This window comes from Protopterus annectens, chromosome 2.part1 (assembly GCF_019279795.1).
Source record: "Protopterus annectens isolate FY-2018-M chromosome 2.part1, PAN1.0, whole genome shotgun sequence".
NCBI lineage: Eukaryota > Metazoa > Chordata > Ceratodontiformes > Protopteridae > Protopterus > Protopterus annectens.
Window position 1 is genome coordinate 1,424,349,306 of NC_056729.1, and position 20,693 is coordinate 1,424,369,998.

At 44.5% G+C, this 20,693-nt stretch overlaps 1 protein-coding gene across 1 annotated transcript in view; it reads right to left on the reverse strand.

Annotated features, from left to right (window-relative positions):
• MXD4 (MAX dimerization protein 4) overlaps positions 1–20,693 on the reverse strand; it is a 402,136-nt gene that overhangs the window by 74,306 nt on the left and 307,137 nt on the right. The window lies entirely within an intron of this gene.

Genomic DNA, 20,693 nt, shown 5'->3' on the forward strand with positions numbered 1-20,693 from the left:
TTCCCTCATGGAATGAAGAGTCTCTGAAAAAGAAAAATCCTCTGGAGGAGAAGCAGGAGTAGAATCATCCACATCAGAATCAGAATAAGGAGAATACTCCTGCAAGTCTTCAGCCGAAGACTCTGAAACATCTGAAGCCTGCTCAAAACTCCCCAACTCTGGCTCCACCCTAGGCCTCTTATCAGGAGGGGGCAAAGAACCTCTAATCAAAGTAATTAAGTCTTCTGCCATTTTAAGCATGTGCTTCTTGGGCACAGATCCTGAAGAACTAGGAGTGACACCAACAGAAGCTAAACCTGGCCTGCCTCTGGGAGAAGCCTTGGAAACAGAAGGAGGGCCTAACCACCCTAGGAAGGGAGGGAGTACAGTAACCTGAGAAGCCCCTCAGCCTGACCTGCCTCCTGAGAGGCCACATCCTGCAATAACAAAGTCTCCCCTGGGACTCCAGAGAAACCTCCTCTTGGAACCACCGGTTCCACTGGTGCCTCTAAAGAACCGGCGTCCGGTACGGACGACTCTTCTTGCCTGGGTTTAGCCGCTTTGTCTTTGCGCTTCTTCGAAGAAGCGGGCGTCGGAGCATCCGGCATATTATAATTGCACCGCTTCCCAAAGACCAACCTGGCACAATCTAACATTTGCTTAATAGTGCGCTTATTGAACCTAGCACAAAAGCGACAACCAACAACGTCGTGCTCAGGCCCCAAACAAGGAATACACAAAGTATGATAATCTCTATGCGGTATCTGTTTCCCACAAGAAATACAGTTATTCACTTTTTCTGACATCCGGTAAACCACTGAGGCAAGAAAAACTAAAATATTCTAACGGGTACTTAGCCCAGCAGGTATTAATAACTTTGACTCGGTCTGAAACTCCTGAAAATTTCAGAGCGCCGAACAGCACTGTAACGCTGCTTCTGCATCGGACCATGCGGCAAAAAAGACTGAGGATATGACGTCGGTCATGCGCATTTGTACCCTGACGTCCTGATGTCAGTCTTAAGCGCCTTAACCGACGTCAGCCTAATACTTTGATATTCGGGCCGACCGAGGACAGCGGACTACCCAAGTGTAAGGACTGCAGCAATGTGAGATGAAGAACATTCATTGTTTCCAGACTGTGACAATGTTGACTGTATAAACTTTTTAGGTACCATTGAAGTTTCCTCATATGCAGTCTTGCATATGGAATTAGTAGAATGCAGGATACCATGAACCCCAAAGCCTGCAGAATACGTCTTGCAGATAACTGGGTTTTTGTTGCCATCTGTTTGAAGTATGTTGTCAGTTGCCGTTGTCTGCCATAAGGTAAGTCATCTGGGCAGTTGTATTCAAGCTTGCACACAGGAATGTAATTATTTGACAGGGTACCAGTTGGGATTTCTTTTCGTTTATTGTGTACCCTAGGCATGTTAGAAGGCTTTTTACAAATGCCAGATGTTGAAGAAGAATGTCCTTGTTCTCTGCTTGAATGAGACAGTCATCCAGGTAAAGATAAATCTGTATGCTTCTTTGTCTGCAAAATGCAATTACTGGTGCCAGGCACTTTGTAAAGACCGTGGGTGCAGTAGATAAGCCAAAGGGCAGTGCAGAGAATTGGTAATGGAAAAAACCTGCCTTGAAGCGGAGGAATCTTCTGCACAATTCCCTTACTGGGATATGCAGGTATGCCTCTTTTGAGTCTAGAGTAACTAACCAAGCGTTCCTGCCCAGCATAGGCAGTAGCTGTTGTAAAGTCAGCATTTTGAATTTTGGAATGTCCAGGAACGTGTTCAAAATCGATAAGTCCAGTATTGGATGCCAGGCATGGTCTTTTCTGGGTACCAGGAAAAGTCTTGAATAAAAACCTTGGCCTTTTTCCTGTTCTGGTACTGGTTGAATAGCCCCCATATCCATGAGGGACATAACTTGTTTCTGAGCCTCTGCCCACTGATTTTGTGGCAGATCTGGCCAACCGTTTGGAATTGGCAAAGTATGGAAATGAAATCTGTACACCTGGGATACTATGTTTAATACCCACTTGTCCTGGGTAATTAACTGCCAATTTTCAGCATGAAGTGCTAATCCCCCCCCCAAGGGAGTTGCCAAAAGATAAGTGTTTGGTGAAGGCAGAGGGAAGTCATTGAGACTGCTTACTGTAGGGTTGTGCTTTGTTTCCACCAGATTTGGAGGTGGAGGCACCCCACTGTTTTGACCTGTAAGAACCCTGTGATTGGTATCTAGAGCCTTTTGAGCGCCTGTATTTGCCTTGAGAGGCTCTGTTGGACACAGGAAAGGACCAGTTTTTAGTAGGCCAGTGTCTACTGAACCTGGGTGGCTGCACTTGCAAGAAATCTTTTACAGTTTGCATAGAATTAACTTTGTCTTCCATTTTCTTTAAAACCTCTTCTGCCTTATTATCAAACAGAGTATCATGCTGTAAAGGGGCATCCAACAATTTAGCTTTAACATGATCCAGCAGATTTTGCTCCTTGAGCCAGGCATGCCTTCTAAATCACAGATCCCGTAACTGCGGCCCTGCAAAACCACACTGCAAAATATGCTTTCCAACCTGCTCTGCTACATGCAATAATTCCTGTTAATTCTTTATTTTCCACACAATCAGAAATCAACATAATTTTCTGTTTCAATAAGCCCATAACATACTGTTGATATTTAAGCATATGAAACTGGCATTTTAAGGCCCTAATTGCCAAGGTTGCAGACGTATAAACCTTCTTTCCCCATCTATCCAGCGCCCTGGAATCTCTATCAGAGGGGGTAGGATTTTTGGCTGTAGAGGCCTTTACACCTTTGGGACCCTGTGAGATAGTCTCAGGATCAGCAGCAGCAGGATTTTTAAATAGAAATTTGTGTGAGTCCGGAACCCTGTAATATCTGTCTGGCTTACTAGGAGCCGGAGGTAGGGAATCAGGAGCCATGCTTGATTCTGAAAACACATCAAACAATGTCTAATACAGGAGGTATTGCCAAAGGCCTATGCTGAGGAAGAAGGAAATCCCTAAGCCTCTTTTTTTGATTCAGAGAAATCCTGACTCTCCCAATGAAAATGTTCCCTTAAAGTATGCAAGGTTTCTCCAAAAGAATAATCCTCAGGAGGAGATGCAAATGGGATGGATTCTTCTGCATCTGGATCCTCAAAGGGTGGAATAGAAAATTCCTGATCAGAAGAGGAATCAGAAGAAATGGAAACCTGATCTGAAGATTCATAATCAGTGTCTTGCTTAGGCCTCTTAGCAGGGGGTGGTTGAGAACCCCTGATCAAGGTAATTAAGTCCTCAGCCATTTTGATCATCTCTTTTTTAGGAATAGGGGCCTGAGCACGTGGCTCATGTGTCAGTTTTTTAGACTTTGAAGATGTTTTTGAAGCTGGCGTCGGTTTTATATAAAAATGTTGAGGCCTGAAAACACCCTCAGAAGCCGGTGCCTGCTCAGTGGCTCCGGACCGATCCAAGGGACAGACATCCACGGGTTCAATACTCTGAGAATCTTGCGGCATGAGACTCCAATCTCATTTATTTGGCCTCTTGCGTCCAATGCCAAGCATTTTATGTTGGTATGATGACAAGAAGGCTTAAAGACAGGGTTTATAATCATATATATGAAATTAGAAAGTCTAACCTACAGAATTGCTTTAGCTAGACATATTATGTCTAATGAGGGACATGAATTTAGGTTTAGAGTGTTGCAGTTAGTAACCAGAGAGGGGGTAACAGTATGAACCATTTGGAGATAGTGGAACTCCAATGGATTTTTAAGTTACGAGCGCACCAGGAGTCTAGTCTTAACCAATCAATGACTATTAAGTCTATACTTGAAGCACGTAGTAACAAATGACATCATTCATACATATTTTATATTTCATATTTTATATTTTATTATTATTGAATTTTGGGATAGATAATTACTTATGAATCATTTAGAATTTATTAAGATGTGTCAATTTGTGTTTTATTAGATTTTTCTAGGACAGAGTTTTATATGATGTTATTACATGATTTACAGATTTACACATTTGCATATGTATACATATTATGTATTTTAGACGTATATGCCTTTTGTACATTTTATTTAATTGTATTTTTAGTGTGTATTTTTGTGTAGGAAGGGGTGATTATTAATATTTATTTATTTCATTTTATAAATGTGTTACTTTACATTATATTCTTGAGATGATGTAGTGTATGTCTGCAGATTTGCAGCTGTGGTTACAGCGTTTATGAATTATTTAGTGTATTTGAGCAACTGTGATTGCAATATATGCCTGCAGATTTGCAACTGTGGTTAGAGTGTTGATAAACTACTGAGTGCATCTAAGCAATTGTGATTTTAAGCAATTGCTTGATTAATTAATTAATTGGTTAATATGAAAGTATTACACCTCCTTGTTTTTATATAAAAGGAAGTTTGAATGGATGTATTTTAAGATCTGATGAAGCGTACCTGGTAGTACGCGAAAGCGCTCATCTTTTTTATTTGTACTGTGCAATAAATGTTAATAAATTTAACAGCCATGTTTACTTAATTATTGTGGTGGCTACTCACTCGTATTATTATTATTATTATTACAGTTTGCTCGGTTTGAGCTGACGAGTGGACCTTTAGATATTTAGCGGCACCTACATTCTCCAATATATACAAAAAGGAAACATCCATATCAACATACATATATACAAAAACATCCATAACACACGTGACCCTTTGGACTAAAGAAAAGAAACAGAGCAGATTAATTTCACACCCAATCAAAAAAAACCTCTCGATCCGCCAGGAGCGAAAAGCGAAGGTTGGGGGAAGGAGGGTGGGACGCAAGAATGAAGGTGAGATGGACAACAAACATGGAACGTTATGGTGAGTACATAACTTTATGTTATGTTGTCCTATCTAGCCTTCATTCTTGCTGGTTGGGACAGCGTCCCTAGCACCTTCTTTCTTGGGTGGCTCAAGGGAACAAACTCTTCAGAACAGTGGATCCAAAGGAAGCCCTGTTTCAGGAGGCCACATCTACTTTCTAATACGTGATAAAGGTATGAGGTTTAGCCCATGTCGCTGTATCACAAATTGAATCCATAGGTAACCTAGCCTGAAAGGCAGTCGACGTTGCCATACCTCTTCTTGAGTGACCCTTAATTTTACCAGGCAGTTGTCTACTATGAGAAGTGTATGAATAGGTAATAGTATCAGTAAGCCATTTTGACAGAATGACCTTAGATATTGGAGCACCCTTCTTTTTATCAGGGAAGGATATGAATAATTGATCAGATTTTCTGAGTTCCTTTGTTCTGTGTAGGTAAAAACGTAGCTGCCTGGGATGAAGTTTATATTCTGCCCTGTTGCCATAGTTCAGGAAGAAAACAAGTAGATCAATGGATTGATTCAAGTTAGTTTCAGAACAAACTTTGGGTAGAAAGGATGGATTAGTTCTAAGGGAGAATCTATCTTTATGGAAAACTAATTAGAGAGGGCGTATGGATAATGCTTTAAGTTCTGACACCCTCCTAGCTGACGTAATGGCCACCAAAAACTGTTTTCCAAATTAGAAACTTCAGATAAGAAGAAGCTGGTTCATATGGTGGAAAGGATTAAGGTGGATAATACTAGGTTGAGGTCCCAAGGAGATGGTAGTTCACTGACTGGAGGCCTTAGCAAAAAAGCATCTCTCAGAAAGGCCTTGCACAGTCTGAGACATTATTTTCCATCTTGCATCTCCTATGTGATAGTTGGATATGGCAGCTAGTTGAACTTGTATGGTAGCTGCTGCTGCCCCTTCATTAAACAGTTCTGCCAAGAAGTCTAAGATGGATGTTACCGGGGCTGTGAAAGGATCGATATGACTGATGGAAACCCAAAAAGAAAACTTTTCCACTTGCTAGCATAAAGTTTTCTAGTTATGGTCTTATGAGATGAAACCAGGATGTGTTTCACAGCAGGGGATATATGTGGAAACCTGGCTAAGATTGGAAGTGGAGCAGCCAAGCTGTCAATTTGAGGGTTTGGACCGAGGGGTGGGGGTTCCCAATGGATGCGTCAGGAGGTCTGGTACTGGGTCCAGAATCCATGGCTTCTCTTGTAGATGGGGCCAAAGGAAGGGGAACCAAATCTGACAAGGCCAGTATGGGGCTATGAGTATTAACCTGTTTCTCAAAAAAAGGGCTTTCTGGAGAACCTTGGGGATTAACGGTAATGGAGGAAAGGCATAATTAAGGCCCGGGGGCCAATCGTGTGCAAGTGCATCCCTTGGTGACACCCTGGGGGGGTCAGGGCAAAATAGCTGCTGCATTTGGCATTCATGGACGTGGCAAACAGGTCGCAACAAGGCTGGCCTAACTTGCGAAAAAAGAAGTTGCGTCTTACCATAACGTTTCACCTGTGTTGTAGATCTTTATTCATTCATTAGTACCGCGGTGGTGGTGCTGCGGTACCGTTGTCGCCTCACAGTAAGACGCTGTCCAGTTAGATTCTCAGCTAAAGCGTCTTCTGCGTGGAGACGTGCGTGAATGGGCGTACCTTCGTTGAAGGTTGTGTGTCAGGGCTGGTAACTCGGCACATAAAAATCAACTACCAATCATTAGCGGACCGGAGTTGCGCTGTGGCGACCCCTAACCGGGAAAAGCCGAAAGACACAACAAACAACCGTTAGGACTTCGGTTCCGACACGGTCGTTACCAAGCTTGCGCCAGCCAAAAACTCTAAGCTAAGACCTACCCACAATGCCCCTCTCATAGTCTCTTCAGATAGCGTTTGTCCGCCGTTATAGCATAGAAATAATAAAGGAGACAGTAGGAGGCTCTGTCTGAGCAAATACCTTAACTAATAAGGAAATCCTAAAGTCCACCTGGAGTCCAGGCAGGGGGAAGGAGGGCGGGAAGTAATGAATGAATAAAGATCTACAACACAGATGGAACGTTATGTTAAGACAACTTCTTTATCTGATGTTGTAAATCTTTATTCATTCCTTACTGTTAGGACCAAGTCCCCAGCTACTTGAGCCCTGGGTAGCCCTAAGGAAGTACATTCCCGAGCACCATAGAACCAAAAGATGCTCATCCCCCTGGAGGCCAAATCCAATTTGTAATGAGTGATAAAGGTAGGAGGTCTTGCCCAAGTGGCTGCTGCACAGACATCATCCATAGAGGCTCTGGAATGAAAGGCCACTGAAGTAGCCATTGATCCAGTAGAGTGAGCTTTTATTCTGGAAGGTAAAGACACTGTTCTGATGGTAGATGAAAGTAATGGCATTTCTAAGCCAAGAAGGTAGTCATTTTGGAGACAAGCCTACCCCAGTCTGGGTCCTGCAAAGGCCACAAACAATTGATCAGTTTTCCTGAAAGATTTAGTTTTGTCCAAGTAGAAATGAAGTTGCCTATGAACATAGAGGGTATGCAAAAGGTATTCCCCTCTATTTGAATGATAAGGGAATAAAACTGCTAGGTCAATAGATTAATGGAAAACCCAGAGATGACCTTGGGCAAAAGGAGGGGTCAGTACATAGGGACACTCTTTCCCTATGAAAAATCAAGTAAGGTCTCGACACTCGAGGCCTGCAACTCAGATACTCTTCTCGCTGAGGTAAGGGCTACTAGAGGTAGTTTTTTCCAAAATAAAAGTTTTATATCACACGAGTTAGAAGGCTCGAAAGGAGGACTTGTTAATGACTGAAGCACCAATGTCAAGACCCAAGGCTCTACAGGGAGGCTTGACAGGAGGTTTAATATGTAATACTCCTTTCATGAAGGTTTTGCAGTCGGTGTGACATAACAGAAGAATTGTCAAAGCCATTGTAAAACTTTGCAACAGCCGACAAATGTACAGTAATTGTCAATCCTGAAACTCCTGCATGTAATAGGGTAGTCTGTTATTGTAGGATCTTCTGAATAGGCATGGAAAAGGGGTCTGTTATGATCATTGGCCCATGTAGACAACCTAGCCCACTTGCTAGAATAAATTTTCCTGGTGGAAGGTTGGTGTGAAGCCAGAAGAATCTCACGAACAGGAGATGAAATATCTGGTAGCCTGGCAATCATAAGAAGTGGAGAAAGCAAGCTCTGAGCTTGAGGCTGTGGAGATTGGGGTGAATCAGTCCCCAAGGATGAGACAGCAGACCTTAGGATTGATCCAGGAACCACAGGCTATGGATCAGATAAGGCCATAGGAAAGGGAACCAGACTTGACAGGGCCAATAAGAGGTAATGAGGATCACTCTGCTTCTCAACCTTTGAGCTTTCTGGAGTAATTTCAGGATGAGAGGAAATGGGGTAAAGGCATACAACAGACCCATGGGCCAATCATGCATCAGAGCATCCCTCGGTGACTCCCCCGGAGGGGGGGAATCAGGGCAAAGTAGCTTCTGCATTTGTTGTTTAGGGGAGAAGCAAACAGATCGCAGCAAGGCCTGCACCAACGACAGAAGACCTGATCCGCTATTATAGGACTGAGGGACCACTCGTGAGGCATCAGAATGTTCCTGCTCAGATTGTCCCCAGTAAGACTGGAACTCCCGGGAATGCGCATTGCTATGAGAAATGCAGATGGAAGCAATCGCCCAGTGCCAAATTCTCATGGCCTCCCGAGACAGGGGTTAAGACCTGGTTCCGCCTTGTTTGTTGATGTACCAGACGACTGACATTGTCCCACTGAATTGCAATGGTCCTGGAAGGAAGGGATGTATGGAACGCTTGCAGCGCTAAGAGAACTGTCCTCAATTCCAGGACATTTATGTACAAATTAGCCTCCATGGGGAAATAGGTGCCTTGGACTGGCTTACCCTGGAAATGCCCCCCCCCCAAACTGGAAAGCGTCCGTGGTCACAGTGGCCCTGGGCTGGGGCAGGCAGAACGGTTGACACCAAAGATTTGATTCTGGCTTCATCCACCAAAGCATTTCTTTCTTGCAAAGGTTTGTAAGGCATATCATGTGGTCGAGTGGGTGGGTTAAGATCGACCATTGTGATGAAAGGAGCCACTGTACTAGTCTCATGTGCAACCTCGCCAGTGGAACTAAGGTAATGGTTGCTGCCATAGATCCAAATAGCTGTAGTACAAGGTGTGCTGGTACAAATGTCTGTGGAAGGAGGACTTGAATCTGGCTTCTCCTGTGAGGAGGAAGGGAAGCTTGACAGGATGTTGTGTCGAAGATCGCTCCAATGAATTCCAGTGCTCTTGTTGGAGACATTTGTGGTTTATCCATGTTGATCGTGATACCCAAGTGAAGAGTAAGGCCTTGAGTGTAAGAGAGACTGAGAATGAAAAGATACCTGGTTGTGATGGTAAAGAGACAATTGTCTAAATATGGAAACACCTCATCTCCTTGTAGTTGGAGATGAGCTACTACGACTGCCATACATTTGATGAACACTCTGTGGGCTGTCAAGAGACCAAAGGGCAGTACGCTGAACTGATAGCGAATGGCTCCTGGCCGGAAGCAGAGAAATCTCTGGGAGCGTTTGTCCATCTTTATGTGGTAATACGGGTCCTGGAGGTCTATAGAGCACATTCAGCTGTCCTTCCCCAGAAAGGGGAGGATGGACTGTACCGTGACCATCCGGAATTTTTGAGGTTTTAGGAATTTGTTTAGCAAGCTAAGAGCCAAGATTGGTCTCCAGTCCCCTGTCTTTTTTGGTACTAAATCTGAGGGTACTGCTACTCAATGCTAGAAGTCTAAACCTCAAAATGCACTCACTCGAGGCACTCTTTAAAATGGAGAACATCTACATCTGTGCAGTCACAGAGACCTGCTTCAAGGATCCAGAGAGTACCCCTGCATTACCAGGCTATAATTCAAACCACACCTTTCGGCCACCTAACCTGGACCGAAACACTACAGGCGGAGGCGTGTCCATATTCAATAAGGATATCCACACCTCCAGGCTAGTTGCTAAGCATAATGCATCCAAGATTATCCAAGTGCAACTAACTTTGGGAAAGCCCGCAATCCCAACTGTAGCTTGCTACAGATCCCCCACCATACCCCAGGATTCCCACTCCTCATTTCTTGATACACTGGAAAATATTAGGGTACAACCTAACACCCTAATAATGGGCGATTTCAACTACCCTACCATTAAAGTACAGTTGTGTACACTTACCATAAATGTAGATGTTCGAGTGTATTCACTGTTGCAGTCATTACATTTGGGTTATCCTGCTGGCAGGTTGCTCTTAGTCGGCCTGAATTCCAAAGTCTTGGGTCCTGCGTCGGTTGCTGTCACCTCTTCCCTGACGTCAGGTCATCAGGGGTATAAAAGATGCAGCCGACGCCATTTAATTCAGTTTTTTTGCCCCAGATGTCAGGTGCCGCCAAAAGGGTAGGCTAAATTTATGTAAATAAAACATACATGCACCAGAAATAAGCTTTACCTTCATCTATAAGCAAATACACAACCTAGGCTGTATAGATTAGAGAAGTAAAGATAAGTTCCAGCAGAAATAAGGGGGATGGCGGGTGGGTAACCTGGACTGCAACAGTGAATACACTCAAACATCTACATTTATGGCAAGTGTACACAACTGTACTATGTTCTTAGTGTTTCACTGTTGCAGTCATTAGATTTGGGTTGAGTCCCAAAGTTATGGTTGGGGGGCTGGAGCTAAATAACATTAGGAGCGGCTATGAGGCCCTGCAGAAAGTAGAGTTTTGTACCTACCATAAATGTAGATGTTAGAGTGTTCACCCTGCTGCAGTCATCACACTTGGGTTATCCTGCCGTCAGGCAGTCCCGCAGTCGGCCTGAGTTCCAAAGTCTTGGTCCGGCGTCGGTTGCTGTCGCTTCTTCCCTGACGTCAGTGTGCCAGGGGTATATAAGAGGCATCTGATGCCATTTTCTTCAGTTTTTCTTGCCCCAGATGTCAGGTGCCCCCAATAGGTAGGCAAAATACATATATTGCTATATAAAAAAAGTACGTATAAAAATAAAACAATACCTTCAGGCACAAGCAAATACACCACAGAGGTTGTATAGGATAGAGTGGTACAGATAAGTCCAGCTAGTTCAGAGCGGATGGAGGGAGGGTAACCTGGACTGCAGCAGGGTGAACACTCGAACATCTACATTTATGGTAGGTACAAAACTGTACTATGTTCATCGTGTTACCCTGCTGCAGTCATCACACTTGGGTTGAATCCCAAAGCTAAGGATGGGTGGTGGAGTTAAATAGGGTTAGAAGAAGCTAGTAGGCCCTGCAAAACTGCAGTGGCAAAACCAGCTCTAGTCTTAGAATATAGAGGTAAGTGATAGTGTTTGGTGAAGGTGTGCACTGAACTCCAAGTTGCAGCTTCCAGAATATCCTTGGTTGGCACCCCCCTGAGAAAGGCTGCTGATGTAGATGTAGCCCTGATGGAGTGTGACTTAATGTTAGCAGGTACCGGTTTCCCATGATGCGTGTAGCAGAAACATATGCAATGTCCTATCCATTTTGAAATGGTCTGTTTTGAGATAGCTTTTCCTTGTGATCCTGCAGCATAGGCTACAAAGAGCTGGTCAGATTTTCTGAAAGCCTTAGTTTTATCCATGTAGTAACGTAATTGCCTATGAATGTCCAAAGAGTGCAGGAGTTTTTCTCCTTTGTTCTGGGGATTTGGGAAAAAGGTGGGCAAATGAATGGTTTGGTTTAGGGCCACACTGGATACCACCTTTGGCATAAAGGAAGGGTTAGTTCGTAGAGACTCTGTCTTGATGAAAAATGAGGAAAGGCTCCACTGCCATTAGTGCCTGTAGCTCTGAGACTCTTCTAGCTGAAGTTATTGCTAGTAGCAGGGCAGTTTTCCATGAAAGAAATTTTAAATCAGCTGAAAAAGCTGGTTCAAAGGACGGCAGTGTAAGCTTTTCCAGAACAAAGTTGAGATCCCAAGTAGGTGTTGGTGCTCTCCTGGGTGGTCTTATGTTCTTAGCCCCTCTGAGGTACTGTCTTAGGAGTGGATGTGAAAATAAAGGAGGATCCGTGTTGTAATGAGCTGAAATTGCTGAGGTGTGGATCTTAATAGATGAAAAGGAAAGTCCTTTGTGCAACATCTCAGTTAAATATTGTAGAATCTGAGGAATGTTTGGGTCAAGGGGATTTTGGCCTTGGCGCAAAATCTTTTCCATTTGTCTGAATAGGTTTTCCTGGTGCTGAGCCTCCTGGCCTCCAGAATGACATCCATAACAGCTTTGGATAGAGGTGTTGGCTGGTTGTTTAGGTAATTTGCCATGCAGCCAGGTTTAAAGTCTTGAGCTGGCTGTGTAGAATCTGATTGTCTCGCTGGGTGAGCAGGTGAGGAATTTGTGGTAAAATCCATGGTGGGCCGTGGGCCATGTTCCTTGGAATTGGATACCAGTGCTGGCGTGGCCAGTCTGGTGCAATGAGTATCATTTGTGGCCTCTCTAATCTGACTTTCAGTAGTACCTTTGCTAGAAGAGGCAGTGGAGGAAAGGCATACACTGTTAATGTTTTCCAACTGAATGAGAGGACGTCCACTTTCCAAGCTTGTGGATGGAATGTCCTTGTACAAAATTTGGTAGTTTTGGGGGTTGGCAAACAGATCTAATGTCTGGGCATCCCCATTTCTGAGTTATCATTGCAAATACTTGTGGATCCCAAAGGGCAATGCAGAGAATTGATAATGGGTTGAACCTGCAATGAAGCGGAGGTATCTTTTGCAATTTTGTCTGATAGGGACATGCAGGTATGCCTCCTTGAGGTCCAACGTTACTAGCCAAGCATTCTTGCCCAGCATGGGAAGAAGCTGTTGTAGTGTTAGCATCTTGAATTTTCGTACTTGTAGATAGGTGTTCAGAATTAAAACATCCAGAATGGGTCTCCATGCTTTGTCTTTTCTTGGGACTAGAAAGAATCTTGAGTAAAATCCTTGTCCTTGCTCCTGTGTAGGTACCTGTTGAATGGCTCTCATGTCCATGAGAGCTGTAATTTCTTTTTGTGCCTCTGCCATTTGATTTGGTGGCAGGTTTGGCATTCCTTTTATCCTTGGCAAGGTATGAAAGTGGAATCTGTATCCTTGTGAGACAATGTTTAGGACCCATTTGTCTTTTGTGATGATGTGCCAGTTGTCTGCAAAAAGTGCTAATTTTCTTCCCAAGGGAGCTGCCAAGAGAGATTTGCTTGGTAGTTTGAGGATTGAGTCATTGTGTTTGTCTTCTGCTAGCTTGGGGCCTGTCTTCTCCTCCTTTCTGGGTAGCAGTACCCCATTGGCGAGGTTTGTAAGGGCCTTGTGACTGACCTCTGCCCCTTGGGCGTCTGTATTTGTCCCTCTGTGATCTGTCAGAAGCTGGAAAGGACCAGTTTTTTGTTGGCCAATTTCTGCTGAAACGAGGGGGTTGTACCTGTAAAAAATCCTTGACCGTCTGCATAGACTTTGCCTTATCCTCCATTTTCTTTAAAACCTCTTCTGCTTTGACACCAAATAATACATCCTGCTGTAAAGGTGCAGCCAATAATTTTTGCTTTAACATGATCAGGTAGGGTTTGTTCTTTTAACCAAGCATGTCTACGTATTGATAGACCCAGTAACAGCTGCTCTACAGGAAGCTTCCAATGAATCAAATCTACATTATAAAGTACATTTGCCCACCTGTTCAGCTGCATGCAACATATCCTGCATTTCCTTGAATTCAGACTGTTCAGAATGTGTGCTCATTTTTTCTTTTAATTGAGACATTAGGAATTGCTGATATTTCAGCATGTAAACTGACAATTTAATGCTCTCATAGCCAGAGTAGCTGAGGTGTATATCTTCTTTCCCCATCTATCTAGGGCTCTGGAATCCCTTTCAGAGGGCACAGGATTTTTAGCCATAGAAGCTTTAGCCCCTTTGGGACCCTGGGAAATTGTTTCTGGGTCAGCCACAGGGCTTTTATAAAGGAATTTGTGTGAGTCAGGTACTCTGTAGTACCTGTCTGGTTTGGCTGAAGCAGGAGGTAGAGAGTCTGGATTTAGACTAGACTCCAAGTAAACATCATCCACAATGTCTAAAACTGGAGGGATAGCAAGTGGTCTGTGCTGGGGAAGTAAAAGGAACTCTCAGAGCCTTTTCTTAGAATCAGAGTAGTCCTGGCCTTCCCAGTGGAAATGTTCCCTCATGGTATGTAAAGTTTCCCCAAAGCAGTAGTCTTCCGGAGGAGATGCTGAGGGAATAGAGTCTTCACCATCAGAGTCTTCATAGGTTCATAAGTTCATACAAGGCTAACTTCCCTTGGGCATTTATAAGTCTAGCCAGAGTGTGTGTGGCTTTCACCACCCCTTAGGATGAGAATACTATACCCATTAGTTTGCTGTGCCTCTGTCCAGCAGTGACACAGAGATGATTCCTGGGGTAAACCTACGATCTCCCATCCACTCATCAAGATTTCTCTTGAACAGAGTCAGTGAGGGGCTCTGCCTCACATGGACTGGGATTCTGTTCCATAGTGTAGGGAGTCTCTGGGTGATGTGTTCCATAGTGTAGGGAAGGGGGAAAAGTGTAATCCTGTTACTCAGAAAAATGTGAGGAAATTGAAACCTGGTCAGAGGAAGCATAATCCTACTCTTGTCTTGGTCTTTTATCTGGAGGGGGATGGGAACCCCTGATTAGGGTAATCAAATCTTCAGCCATCTTAAGCATCTGTTTCTTAGGCATGGGGCCTTGAACTGTAGACTGATGTACAGTCTTTTTTTTTTAATGGAGTTTTAAGCTTAGCATAAGATTTAATGGCGAGTGTAGTCGGTCTGACGACACCTTCTGCAACTGAAGGTGTTTCTACTGCACCGGGATCTCCTTCTGCTCTGGTGTCGAGAGGGCTTAATGAAGATGGCTGCGACGGCCTAGTACACTCCGCTTGAGAATCCGCAGCTGTCTGGGGTTCCAATTCTGCGGTCTTCAGGGGCTGCGTAGGCGCCTCACTGAAAACTGGAGAACCGGCGACAGGCCCAGCAGAGGCCTTGGAGTCTGGCTTGTTCCTAGGCTGCCTTGTCCTTATCCTTGCGTTTTTTATGCATGACGGTCGTCGGCTGCTCTGACGGCATGATACAATTAAATTTCCTACCAAAGTAATGTCGTGTGAAGTCAAAATGGCGTTTGATAGTTCATTTATTAAACCTAGCACAAAACAGACAACCTGTGACGTCGTGGTCTGGGCCTAGGCAAGGAATACAATAAGAATGGAAGTCCTTATGAGGTATTTGCTTCCCACAAGAAATGCAATTGTTAACTTTTTCTGACATCGGACTGAGACAAGAAAAGGTTCCCCAACGGGGTACTTAGCTTTATTGAAGACTTCGGACTGAAATTCAATTCGAAAATCTCAGGTGTCGGCCGACCGGCACTTGCGAACTGCTTCTACTTCGGGCACCGCGTGGCAAGAAAGACTGGAAAAAATGGCGTCTGATGCCTCTTATATACCCCTGGCACACTGACGTCAGGGAAGAAGCGACAGCAACCGACACCAGACCAAGACATTGGAACTCAGGCCGACTGCGGGACCGCCTGACGGCAGGATAACCCAAGTGTGATGACTGCAGCAGGGTAACACGATGAACATCTGCAGTGGCAAAGCCTGTCCTGGATTTAGAGTAAAGAGGCAGATTGTAATGTTTTGTAAAGGTATGCACTGAACTCCAAGTGGCAGCCTCTAAAATGTCTTTGGTTGGTACTCCCCTGAGAAATGCTGCAGAAGTGGCTGCAGCTCTGGTTGAATGTGGCCTAATGCCCTTAGGCACTGGTTTGCCATGCTTTGAGTAGCAGAAACGAATGCAGCAACCTATCCACTTTGAAATAGTCTGCTTGGAGACAGCCTTTCCTTGTGATGCTGTGGCATATGCCACTAGTAATTGTTCTGTCTTTCTGAAAACTTTAGTTTTGTCCCAGTAGAATCTAAGTTGTCTTTGTATGTCCAAAGAATACAGAATTTTCAACCCCTGTTCTGTGGATTTGGATAAAAGGTTGGCAAATGAATAGTTTGGTTAAGGGCTACACTGGATACCACCTTAGGCATACATGTAGGGTTTGTTCTCAGGGAGACCCTGTCTGAATAAAAAAATGATAAAAGGGTTCCATGGCCATGAGAGCCTGTAGCTCTGAAACTCGTCTTGCAGAAGTTATTGCTAGGAGCAGAGCTGTTTTCCAAGATAAGAATTTTATATCTGCAGTAGCAACTGGCTCAAAAGGAGGTAAGGTGAGTTTTTCCAAGACATAATTGAGGTCCCATGCAGGTACTGGCGTTCTCCTTGGAGGCCTTAGGTTTTTGGCTCCTCTGAGGTACTGCCTTAATAAAGGATGAGAAAAGAGTGGTGGCTCTGTATTGTAGTGAGCCGAAATGGCAGAGGCACGGATTTTAATTGATGAGAAAGATAGACCTTTGTCCAGCATCTTAGTTAAGTATTGCAAAATCGGAGGAATATTTGGGACAGCTGTATCAGTTCCTTGAGCTTGGTTCCAAGCGCAAACTCTCTTCCATTTCCCAGCATAGGAATTTCTAGTACTAGGCCTTCTGGCTTCTAAAATGACATCCATCACAGCTTTACTGAGAGGTGTGGTTTGTATGGCTACATTATCCGCCATGCTGCCAGGTTTAGGGTCCTGAGTTGGCTATGCAGAATCTGATTGTTTTGCTGGGACAGTAGATGAGGTATTTGAGGTAAGGTCCAGGCTGGGCATTGGGACAAGTTCCTTAAGATCGGATACCATAGGTTCATAGGTTTGTACTAGGCTATCGGCCCTAAGGCCTATGCAAGCCTAGCCATAACAATTCCATGGAAATTTCTTCCCACAATATTTACTTCTCTGGGCCCCTGTCTAGCAGGGCGACTGACATGATCCCAGGGGTGAATTTCCTATCTCCCATACAATCATCAAGGTTCCTTTTGAAGAGGGCCAATGAGACGCTGTGCTTGACATGTATGGGCAGTCTATTCCAGAATATGGGGAGTCCCTGGGTCAGGAACCTATCCCTCCAGCATGTTTTGTTCATTGTGATAAGGTTTAGATCTCTGGAGCGCGTGTCTCTGAGGGATTGGGATTTCTTTAAGTGGAGCATGTCCAACAGCTCAGGGTTTGACATGGCCTTGTATGTTAAGCAGAGATCGCCTTTGAGTAGACGATATGCCACAGAGTATAGTTGGAGTTTTTTTTAGACGGTCAGCATATGGCATCTGCTTTAGGCCTGTGATTCTTTTAGTGAGGTATTTCTGTGGCCTTTCCAGCTGTTGCAGATGTCTTGTGAGGTACATACCAAGTGGGGCATTATACTCTATAATGGGTCTAATGAGGGATTAGTACAGTGGGACAATGACCTCCTTTTTTCTGGATGAAAAGCCCTTAGTGATGAGGTGTGTCACATAGAAGGATTTCCTGACTGTTGTGGCGATGTGGTTATCGAAAATGAGACCACGGTCCACTTGTGTCCCCAAGTCTCTCATCACACTTTCCATGTTTAGTGTCCTGCCACCTATGTGGTAGTTCATGGGTACATGTTTTTTCCAAAGGGGATAACTATACATTTCTTGGCATTAAGCTTGAGCCCATGGCTCTGGCACCAGGCATCTGTTTCTGTAAGGCCCTTTTGTAGAATATTCACATCATCTGGGGATTCAATAATGGCTCCCAGTTTGCAGTCATCTGCAAACTTTGTTAGCCAGAGTCCCTTAGTGTTGGTCTGTACTTCAGAGAAGTAGATGCCAAACAAAAGTGGTCCCAGGACTGAACCCTGGGGTACTACACTTGTCACTTGTCTGGTGCTAGATTTGGAGTTGGCTACTTTTACAGTCTGGGTTCTGTCAGTAAGCCAGTTGGCAACCCATCAAGTGACGTAGGGATTTATGCCCAGCTTAGTAAGTTTATCTAAGATTCCAGAGTGGGGGATGGTGTAGAAGGCCTTGGCGATGCGAAGAAGTCAATCACATTCAGGAGAAAAGATCGGCCCTTCACAAACCCAAACTGGGTGGGGTCCAGTATTTGAAGGCTGCCAATGTCTTTGTTTATAAGTTCCATGATAATGCGTTCCATGCCCTTGCAGATCAGGCTTGTCAGGCTGATGGGACGGTAATTCCTGGGATCCAAGGCGGATCCTCCCTTATGGTGTGGGATAACTGTAGCTGTGCGCCACTCAGTGGGCATGAAGCCTGAGGTGAGGCTATAACAGGACACTTAGGTGGGGTGCCAGTTCATTTTGTAGTTGTAGGCGTGGCCAGTCTGGGGCAATCAGAATAATTTTTGGTTACTCCTGCCTGACCTTTAGGAGTACCTTGGGGAGGAGAGGTAGTGGATGAAAGGCATATATGGATAGATTGTCCAGTTGAAAGATAAGGCGTCCACTTTCCAAGCTTGTCTGTGATAAGTCCTTGTGCAGAATCTTTTTAGTTGATAGTTTTGAGGGGAGGCAAATAGATCTTTGTCCGGGCGTCCCCATTTCTTTGTTACCATGCTGAAGACTTGTGGATCCAGGTGCCACTCGTGGGGCTCCATGAGGTTTCTGCTTAGTTCGTCTGCGGGAGTGTATTCTTTTCCTGGCAGGAATTGTGCCTGCAGATGAACTTGGTAAGTCAATGCTGTGTCCCATAAAGCCATGGCTAGTCTGCACAGGGGATATGAATGAGTGCCTCCCTGCTTGTTTATGTCCCACATGACCGTGGTGTTGTCTGTCTTTATCAGCAGTTGTCCCAGATGAAGTAGGTTTTTGAAGGCTGTCAGGGCATTTTGAACAGCTAGCATCTCTTTTTGATTGATATATAGATGCTTTTGGTTTGTGGACCAGGTGCCCTGAATGCCTCTTCCTGCCATGTGTGCCCCCCAGGCATAATCTGATGCATCCATCGTTGGGCTCTGCCTGGCTGGGGGTAGTGAGAATGGCTGTCCCTTGTTTTGATGACAAGCCTTTGCCCACCATCAAAACTCCTGTTGCATGCAGGGAATTAGAGTAATCATTGTTTCCAGACTGTGGCAATGTTGCGTTCAAATACTTTTTAGGTCCCACTGAATCTTCCTCATATGCAGTCTTGAATATGGAATTAGTAATATGCAGGATGCCATGAAGCCCAAAGCCTGCAGAAGTTTTCTTGCAAATAACTGGGCCTTTGTTGCCATTTCCTTGAAATAGGTAGTCAAGTTGCCTTTGTTTGTCTGGAGTGAGATAAGCCATCTGGGCAGTTGTATTTAAGGTTGCACCCAGGAATATTATCTCTTGAGAGGATACTAGTTTTGATTTCTTTTCGTTGACTGTGTACCCTAGGCATGTTAAAGGTCTTATCACAAACGTCAGATGCTGTAGTAGAATGTCCTTGTTCTCTGCTTGTATGAGGCAGTCGTCCAAGTAAGGATATATTTGTATTCCTCTTTGTCTGCAGAATGCAACTACTGGTGCCAGGCACTTTGTGAAGACCCTGGGTGCAGTAGATAAGCCAAAGGGCAGTGCAGAGAACTGGTAATGCTTTGAGCCAGCCTTGAATCTGAGGAATCTTCTGCATGTTTGTCCGATTGGGACATGCAGGTACGCCTCTTTTAGGTCTAAAGTCACGAGCCAAGCCTTGCTGCCCAGCATGGGCAGAAGCTGCTGTACGGTCAACATCTTGAATTTTGGTATATCCAGGAAAGTGTTTAGGATAGGTCCAGTATTGGTCTCCATGCTTGGTCCTTTCTCGGTACCCAGAAAAGTCTTGAGTAAAATCCTTGTCCCTGCTCTTGCTGAGGCACTTGTTAAATAGCCCTCATGTCCATGAGAGCTGCGACTTGTTTTTGAGCCTCTGCCCATTGATTTTTTGGCAGGTCTGGCCAACCGTTTGCCCTTGGTAGGGTATGAAAATGAAACTTGTAGCCTTGAGACACTATGTCTAGAACCCATTTGTCCTGGGCTATAATGTGCCAATTTTGAGAAAAAAGTGCTAGTTTTCCCCTAAGGGTGCTGCCAGAAGATAAGTGCCTGGTGCAGGCAGGGGGAAGTCATTGGGACTGTTTCCTGTACGATTGTGATTTGTCCTTTCCACCTTTGGAGGTAGAGGCACTCCACTGCTTAGACCTGTAGGATCCTTGCAGCTGTGATCTGTCTCTAGGGCGTCTGGATCTGCCCCTTTGAGGTCTGTCTGAGACCGGAAAGGACCAATTCTTTGTAGGCCAGTGTCTGCTAAATCTAGGTGGCTATACCTGTAAGAAATCCTTGACCGTTTGCATAGATTAGCTTTGCCTTCCATTTTTTTTAACACCTCTTCTGCCTTAACACCAAACAAGGTATCATGTTGTAAAGGAGCATCTAATAATTTTGCTTTAACATGGTCAGGCAGATTTTGTTCTTTCAACCAAGCATGCCTCCTAATGACAGAACCCATAACAGCGGCCCTGCAGGAAGCCTCTAGAGAATCAAAACCACATTGAAAAGTATGCTTTCCAACTTGTTCAGCTGCATGCAATAAATCTGGTTTTTCTTTGTTTTCCGCACATTCAGAATTTGCCATCACTTTCTGTTTAAGCAGTGTCATGATATATTGTATTGCTGACATTTGAGCATATGAAACTGGCAATTTGAGGCCCTTATAGCCAAAGTAGCAGATGTGTAAATTGTTTTTCCCCAACTACCCAGAGCCCTAGAATCTCTATCCGAGGGGGTAGGGTTTTTTGCAGTAGAAGCCTTGACCCCTTTTGGACCCTGAGAAATAGTTTCTGGGTCTGCAGAAGGGTTTTTGAAAGGGAATTTATGAGAGTTGGTGACCCTGTAGTATCTGTCCGACTTAACAGGAGCTG